An 8,898-nucleotide genomic window follows, 5' to 3' on the forward strand; every position below is an offset into this window, starting at 1 on the left:
AAGCACGAGTGTGTGTCTCTTGATTGAAGATTTTAAGCAAGATCAATGTGTGTTTTTGAAGTGTGTCTTCTCTCTTTTGATTATAGTATGTTTGTAATCACTGTTGCGATTGAGGGGGGGTGAGTGGAGATACTCAGTTCTAGGACTAGATTGGAATCGCATTGGGTAGGTCTTAAGTGAGGAGTTGTAAACGGGGGATTTTAGCTCTGAATTAATTTTGCTTATATTGGATTCCCTCCCTGGCTTGGTAGCCCCCATAGTAGGTATTGTTGTATATCGAACTGGGTGAACAATTTTCTTGTTCTTTACAGTCCTATGCTTTTCTGTCTTAAAGTATTATTTTGTGTTATTGTGGATGTCATAATGTAATACGGTGAATTGACTTTAAAGAAAATGTTGCGGTAAGCAAGAGTCGCCACCGACTTTTATTTTATCCAATTTAAAGAAAGGTTAAAAGAACAGAAAAAAACCTTTAAAAGAAATTTTGAGTTCGGGGGGTAATTTATACAAAGGGAAGGTGTAAGGCACCCTTTGCATCCATGATTTTCCATGGGCTCTTAATTGCTTAGCTCACTTTGAAATGTTTGAAAATGTTTGCAATGAATAAAGAAAAAGATTTGAAATAAGGACTTTAGCTTGTAAATAAGCGTAGCCTTTTTGAAGGTTTTTGATAAAGGGTAAGAAAAATATTTGAACCAGAGCAAGCAATTAGGAGATAATTACCCCTATTAAAAAGGTTCTTTTAGCCTTTCAGGGCTATCCATACCATAAGAGGGCAGGAAGTCCTTTTTATTGGAGGTTGAAGGGTCATCGAGATATCGTTCGCCATAAGACTATCCCTGCCATAAAGAGGGCAGGTAGTCTAAGGGAAGGATAAAGTAGTCATTTTAGGCAACCAATGAGGACGCCTCAGCAATCAAAAGGGACTTATCACATCACATTATAGGCAACCTCGAGGGACGAGATCATATAACCGAAGGCAGCATCGAAGGGACTTATGATCTTTAGTGAGGAGAATGAACTGAGGGCAACATTTGCTGAGGCATCCTCATATCCGAGGGACTTGACTATTCTGTAACAAACAAGGCAACAAGGCAACAGACAACAAGAGGGGGTTACCATAAAAGGTGTGTGGGTGCACAATCACGTGATTGATTCGGATATATTATCTTGTAAATTATTTATTCTAATACTGTTCAGACTTGCACTCCCTAGAATTACTAACCACGCAGTTATAATGTAAAGTGTAACAGTTTAAGTGTCTTCAAGGCCAAACAATACAAACCAGAAGCAGTTACAAAATATATTAACCATGGGGAGGGGGAAATCACAGTGATAAAAAAATGGGTTAGCCACAAGTAATAATACTGGGTTAGAAACAACAATAATTAAATGAGAATAAATTTAGGGTTACCACAAGGTTTGAGCTTTAATCGGTTGGTTAACCTTGAAAATTAACGAAGGAAAAATAATAAGGGTTAGTGTATTACAGATTCATCGACTATTGGTACAAACCCTATTTCAATCCAAAAGGCAAAATAAAATTAAAAAAAATGATGTTAAATTAGAAAACTTAGCTTTCCGATCTGGTATGGCGCGTGGCTGAAGGATCTTGGGGTAGCCCTGAAATTTTGCACAAAGAAGAGAAATTTTAGTGCATGAGTCATCTAATGTCAAACCTCGCAACCTTGATTAGGGCACAAGTTAACCATGGTTAATATAATAAAAAATAAAAAAAACCTAAGTTAATTAATTATTGGTTTTCAACCTAATTAATTAAATCGGCAAAAGTATGTTTTCGATTAAATATAAATAATTATTATATATAAAAAATATATATGAACACTAATTTACAAATTAAATAAAAAATAAATAAAAAAATATTATAGTAAAATAAAAATAAAAAAGGGTTTATGTAATAAAAAATAAAAATAATAAAATAAAAAAAATAAGAAAAACTTAGCTTTGATTCAGTGTGAGGATTCTTGAGCATCCATGGTGGATCTATAGCTTCGTAGGCGTTGGATCTATCCTTGAGAAGATCCTAGGGCTTTGGATTGAGGCTGCATCATGAGCCTATGTACGTTGGGATCTACACAACAATATTAGAAGAGAAAAAGAACAAAAACATTTGCAGCATACAGGAGTCGAACTCCTGACCTTTCACACAAACGTTGTACGCGCTAGATTACCACCAAGGCTGATGTTAAACTAGTGCTTTGCAAATATTATATAAAAAAACAAGATATTCCAAACATTTAAAAAAAAAAACGCACCCAAGAGTCATCTTCCTTCGTTTTCTGCAAAATAGGTAAGGACTTTTACCTACGGTTTTGTGTCGTGGCCATACGTCCTACCCTCATAACCTGCAACCAAACCAATAATCGACGCAAAAGGATAATCCAGATTAACCATATATGACCCTGCGAATCCAACGGTGGCGTTAATTTGACCTGCCATGGCTTCTATACGGAATCCCCTATTTGAAGAACATGAACCCTAACAATGGTAACTTACACTATCGGTGTGCAAGCTTCAATTAAATGATTCAGAAACAACAAGCAAGTCATACCAAACAATATTGCACAATTAAAACATGTTTATGATGCCAGAATCGTTGTAATCGAAAGCAAGAAAGAATGGCCAAACCGTGAGGAAGGTGATGATGATTTGTTGCGTTTCAAGCCTCGCAATTGACTGGGAAAGCTTCCTTAATGCCTCAGGAATGTGATTCGACCCTCAAATCCCCTTGACTATGGCTGCAACTTGGAATCCGAATTTGTTTTTTCTTCAAATTCTAAGCACTGAATTAGGGTTCTTAGAGGCGGTCAAAACCTTTTTTTTCGTCCCCTCTTATCTGGATTACCTCTAGTACTTATAAGTGTTGAATTAAGGTTAAAAACTTGAAGAAAATCCACTTGAATCTTGGATTACAAGTTATGAAAATTTGATTCATGAAATCTTTCTAAAACTAGCCAAATTTTGCTCCAATCATATCCATTCCAATTTGCACGAATTTATTTTGTTTATGGGGCATTGATGATGATTGCATTTGGTTATAAGTGAATTCCTAATCAAATCTTTGGTTTTTACCTTTGATTTACATGATTTACATCACTTTTAAATGAATAAAAATTCATATAAAATCAAATAAATTTAAAAAATTGTGGCAATTGGATTGGATATCTTGGATAACTTGAGGATCAAGATTGGATCTTAAAAACTTGGGCACATTTGCAAGAAAACTCATTTTGAACCACCTTTGTTTCACATTTTTCACTCAAATTTATCCCACTTTGACAAGGCATATCTCCCTCAATTTTTAAGATATGGAGGAGTTCTAGGACTTTTTGGAAACCTCAAGATGTCCTCTATAAGACACTTTGGAAGCTTTTTTACATTTGAGGATTTTATCTTGATGATATGTGCTTTGACAAAAAACTGCTTTTGGTTGACTTCCAAAAAGGACCTGTAATGTTTTGATCCATATCTCTCAATTGAAGCATTTTTATACTTGGCTTGTGAGAGACAGAGTTGTAGGGAATTCAATTTCCTTCAAAATGAGTTTTGGATGGGAAATTTCTAATGTTCCATGTGAAAGTTATGGTTGGTCAAAGTTCAGTTGACTTTAGGTCACAAAACCCTAATTTAGAAACTTTAGGTTTTGTTGATTTCTGAACTTTCCTTGATAAATCATGATAAATCCTTGGTCAAATGATGAATGATACTTCAAAATAAGGTTGTTGACTAAAAATCAGGAATTTTGACTGTACTTTGACCACAGTTGACTTTTAGGTCAAACTAGTCGACTATTGACTTTATGAGGAATTGACTGGGCAGTCCTTGGAATTGAAGCTTGTACTTTGCCATAGAGATAGTTTGAAACATCAGAGGCCATATGAAATCCATTGGAGACTTTGATTCATTGATTTTCTTTAGAGAATTCAAAACCCTAGTTCTGGAGGTCCTTGTTTAGGAGGATGTGTCTTTGAGCCTTGAACTTTGGTATGAGCTTGAATAGGAGAAATGAGATGGGCAAATTTTGGGGTATGACACATAACATTCAGTACGACATCGCGTGTGAGTTACTAGAATTTTCAATTTCTTTTCGACTTCTATTTGATAGGGGGCATTTGGGCTTCAACGAAAAACGATACTATATAATACATGTATCCAAACCAGGCATATCTTGATAAGACCAAACAAAAATATCAACATATTCCTTCAGAAGCTCTACCATCCTCTTCTTAACATCTTGTTCAAGCAGTGCTCCAACCTTGTCTTCCTGCTTATCCTCTTTGGAACCCAAATAAATGACTTCCAATGGCTCTTTATATGGTTGAATGGTGTCATCCTCATGCTCAAGCAACCGGGAAATCTCATCAAAAACACATTCTTCACCTTCTTCTGCCTCATACAAAGGACATTCAAAGTTGGGAGAGGGTGCAGGGCCATTATTTTCAACAATTTTATTGATTAATCTTCTCATGTGATTTATTGTGAATTTTGGAATGAATATATCCAACAAAAAATATGCAAATTATTGACAATTATTATTATAAGGGTTATGTTACCATTTTTCCCAAAAAAAATCAAAAAGTAAAAAAGCCACATATATGTGGGAATAAAATGACTTTTATTAATGATTTTAATATTTGAAACAAAACAGGAAAGCCCGAACAACGTCACTTTCACCTTGGGCAGAGAGAAAGGATTTTTGAAAGAAACAAAAACAAATTACTTGAAACATGAGTACATTTGGAAACATCCTCAGAGATCCAGTTCTTGACAATCTTTCCATGTGCCACAAAGTTTGGCATCTCCACCTCTTGTTCATCTTCAACAACAACATCCACTTCTGAAAGGGTGGGATGAATGAATCCTGCATTGCAAAATGTCTCATAATATGAATGAAAAGCAAACTCTGGTTTCACCATTGACTTATTCTGAGCAGAGAATCCCAACTCGGTTCTATTCTGGTTCTCTTGCAAACTAACCACTTGTCCCCAAACATTTGAGGACCCTCGTTGTACAACTTGTTGAGCATCTTTGAAAGAAGTAATAGAATCTTCCACCTTCCCAGGCTCATTATCAATGGACAAAGCTTGGAACTTAGTTCCAACAGCAGCTTCGTCAGCTTCCACAGTACAAAAAGAAGAGAGGTGACTAATCAGAAATGCTTTCTCCCCATTCACAACAACTAATTTTCCATTCTTCACAAATTTGACCTTTTAACGGAGATTAGATGTGACTGCCCCATCTTCATGAATTCATGGGCGTCCCAACAGACAGTTGTATGTTGGGTAAATGTCCATGACTTGAAAAATAAAATGAAAAACATGGGGACCAATTCAAATAGGCAAATCTACTTCCCTAATTAGTGATTTCTTTAATTCATCAAAAGCTTTCACTATCACATGATTGTATCTTATATGATTGTACCTTAGCACATGCTGCCTCCAATTCAAATCATCATAGTCCCTCCGATTAAAGATCATAGTCCATTCGAGTTGCCTACGATTAAAAAGGATCTTGTCCCTCGATGTTGCCTCGATAAATGATGATCGTCCCTTTGAATGCTAAGGTATCCTTACTAGTTTCCTACAAATGACTATTCACATCCTTTTCTAAAGACTTCCTGCCTTTCTTATGGTATGGATAGACTTATGGCAAACGATGACCCTCGATGACCCGATCACATCCAATGAAAGGACTACCTACCCTCTTTATGGTATGGATAGCCCTTTCCAACGAAAGACTTAAAGAACAAGAAAGACAAACTTAGGGTAGGTAGTGCTTAATTGCTTGCTCACAATCAATTCAAACATTCAAATTACTTTTCACACACCTCTTTTCAAAACGATTTCCAAAAGGCTACACTTATTTACAAGTTAAAGTCCTTATTCAAAAAATATTTTCTAAACACACACGACAATTTTCAAACATATCAAAGTGAGCTAAGCAATTAAGAGCCCATGGATAACCATGGATACAATGGGTGCTCATACCTTCCCTTTGTATAACCTACCTCCCGAACTCAAAATCTTTTCAAAGGTCTTTCCTGTTCTTTTTGCCTTTCCAATTGGATAAAATAAAAGTCGGTGGCGACTCATGCTATCCGCACATTTAAAAAAGTCAGTTCTCCCACCGTATTACACATATCAATAGAGGATTTTGTGAATTACTTTCACAATTGTTGCAAGATAAAGTGTGCATACAAGAGGTTTATAGGGGCGGTGATTTGGCTTTCTACGGTTTGGAGTATCTGGCTCAAATGTAATGCGGTGATATTCAAAAGTGAGCCTTTTAGTTTCACTGATTGTATGACGGAGATAGTGTTTAACTCATGGAGGCGGCTTTGTTCGTTTTATAAACGGGTGGATCAATGTAATTTTTATTGTTGGAATATCCTTCCGCTCCCTTGTTTTGAGACTTAGGAGTTTTCATGTTGTATTTGTTGTATTTGGGCGGAGTATCCTTTTACTCCCTTTAATTCCACTGCATATTAAAAAAAAATTATTTTATTTAATGAACATCATATAATATCTTTATTTCATTTAATTCTCCTTTTACTTTCTCTATTTTTTTTGTTAGAAATTTTTAAAAGGCATACTATATCATGCATTTTAAAATTAATTTCAATTTTTATTTGAGAAATTAAAAATCAACAATTATCTTTTCTATATTAATTAAATTTACTTGGTATTGTTTCTTAAATTTTGTTGTTGAATTTTCTATTATACAAAATATTTTAAAGGCATATATTATGCAATGAATTTTATGACAAATAATATATTTTTCTTTTTTTAATTTGATAAGAAAATAACATCGTAAACTTTCTAAAAACAAATATACTTATAAAACAAGCTCTAACTCATACTTCTTACTGAGAATATTTTTCATATAAGCGTCTTGAGATTGTCGGCGACGTCATTTTAGATCTTGCGATCAGCAACGGCTTTTCTTTTGTTATTTCTTCGTTGATCTTGATCAACTCTCGCAACTCCGTGCCGCTGATGTTATCACCACCATGTAATTTATTAATTAATATTTTACACTTGTCTCTAGATTTAAGATGAATTTTTACTTTGTCCCTTATCATTTTTAAATTTTAAATATCTAACATTATTTGAGATATATAAATTTAAGATGATTTAAATTTCCTCCATATATTTAAATTAGAGTTTTTAATATCGTTTTCTCATAGAATTATTATAAGCTAAAAGAGGGGTAGTACTTATTAATTTGGAATCAAAATAGGGTGGTTTATCTGGAAACTAACCTATTAATTAGGAACAAAATAACATAAACTATTTAAGTATGAATGAGTCAAATATGACTAATTCATTTAGCTATTATTGACAATGGATGTTGAATTTGGTGTAATTCTTGTAGGCTATAAAAAGAGGGTGTAACAAATGCTAATATTCCATCCATGTAATGTAATGAGATGTGGAATGTTCAGGAGATTTTCTCTTACGTGACTCCACATCTTTCCATTGTTGATACAATTAGAGAGTTTGTTGATGCGGTTTATTGTGAGGATGACTGTGCTGCTGTTAAGTATGGTGGATAGGTGATATTATAGAGTCTATTGATGTTGCTGTTTATGTTGATGGTGATTTCATCTTAAAAAAATAATGGGTGGAATGGTCCATTTAATTTCTAAGCTTTTTCTATTTGTTTGTTGATTTGTTTTTTTTTTCTTTTGTTAGCATTTCAATTGTTGTTTTTACTGTGTTGATAGTAGAAAGGAACATAGCAATTAAAATGAGCATTATATGAAAGATCTAGTACTTTAAAAATTGCTATCCTTGTGCTTTCTAGATTATTGAAATTAGTATGAAATTTAAATGGTTCTGCATCTGAGAAGATTTCAGGTTAGTGATTAGCCTATTTTCATACTTCTGCAGATTTGTCCCCGGACATGTGCATCGTAGCTATGGTATGCTTTTGCTTTACTAGTATTATATAACAGGTAATTTACAAGATTACAGTTTAAAACTTATATTATCTATGACGCAACACTCTTTTTAACATACTATTTTGAGATACCAAAATATTGAGAGTATTATTTGTTAGTATTATTTTGTATAATAGTCTTTTTTTTTTTTTACCGAGATAGTTTGTAAATATATGAAAATAATTTCATCAACATCATTTTATTGTTCTTTTAACTTTAGGTTCATTACAATGGCACTACAAATTTATATTGAAGTATGGAAAGAGTCCTAAGCCAAAAAACATAAATAATGTATAAAAATTGAAAATAACACCAAAAAGGGAAGAAGCTACAACAGTTAAAGAAATCACCAGCATGTGTAGATAGGTTTATGTTGTGATTCATTTTGATATTCTTTTGTTTATTAGGTATATTTTCACTAGAAAATACAATGATATAGGCCAAAATCCAATTGCTCCTATAAGTCCACCAATTGTTTTTAAATGGACTTATTAGAGTTATTGGATTTTAGCATGTATTAATGTTTTTTAGTGAAAATATACACGGTTAACAAAAGATTATCAAATTGGCTCTCAAATTAAATTTTTCCGCACATGTTCAGCGTTGTTTGTCTGGTGATTTATTTAGCTCCTGCAATTGCTTCTCTTATTATTGTTATTTTTAATTTTTCTTTATTTTTATTTTTTTTTTACTTTACGAGTTCCATGCTTTGTTATAAATAGTAACATGTTAAAAACCCAAGTTAAAGAACAATAACTTCATGTTTATGAACTTATTTGTTTCATATTTTTTTTACAAATAGTTTAAAGCCTATAATAAATGATTGTCTATATATTATTTATAACAATGTTGTTGTTCTTTTAAATAAAAATGAAATCTATTTTATTCTTTATAATTTGTAAGGACCAAAATTTCCAAGTTAAAGAACACCATTT

The 8,898-nt window shown here is 33.2% G+C and overlaps 1 long non-coding RNA gene across 1 annotated transcript; it reads left to right on the forward strand.

Moving 5' to 3' along the window:
* Window positions 1–7,444: 7,444 nt before the first annotated feature.
* LOC131627541 (uncharacterized) lies at window positions 7,445–8,662 on the forward strand. Its single transcript, XR_009291491.1, has 3 exons — window positions 7,445–7,576; window positions 7,914–7,978; window positions 8,184–8,662. It is a non-coding gene; the product is annotated as an uncharacterized LOC131627541 (long non-coding RNA).
* Window positions 8,663–8,898: the final 236 nt, after the last annotated feature.

The sequence above is a fragment of the Vicia villosa genome, unplaced genomic scaffold (assembly GCF_029867415.1).
Source record: "Vicia villosa cultivar HV-30 ecotype Madison, WI unplaced genomic scaffold, Vvil1.0 ctg.000366F_1_1, whole genome shotgun sequence".
Classification (NCBI taxonomy): domain Eukaryota; kingdom Viridiplantae; phylum Streptophyta; class Magnoliopsida; order Fabales; family Fabaceae; genus Vicia; species Vicia villosa.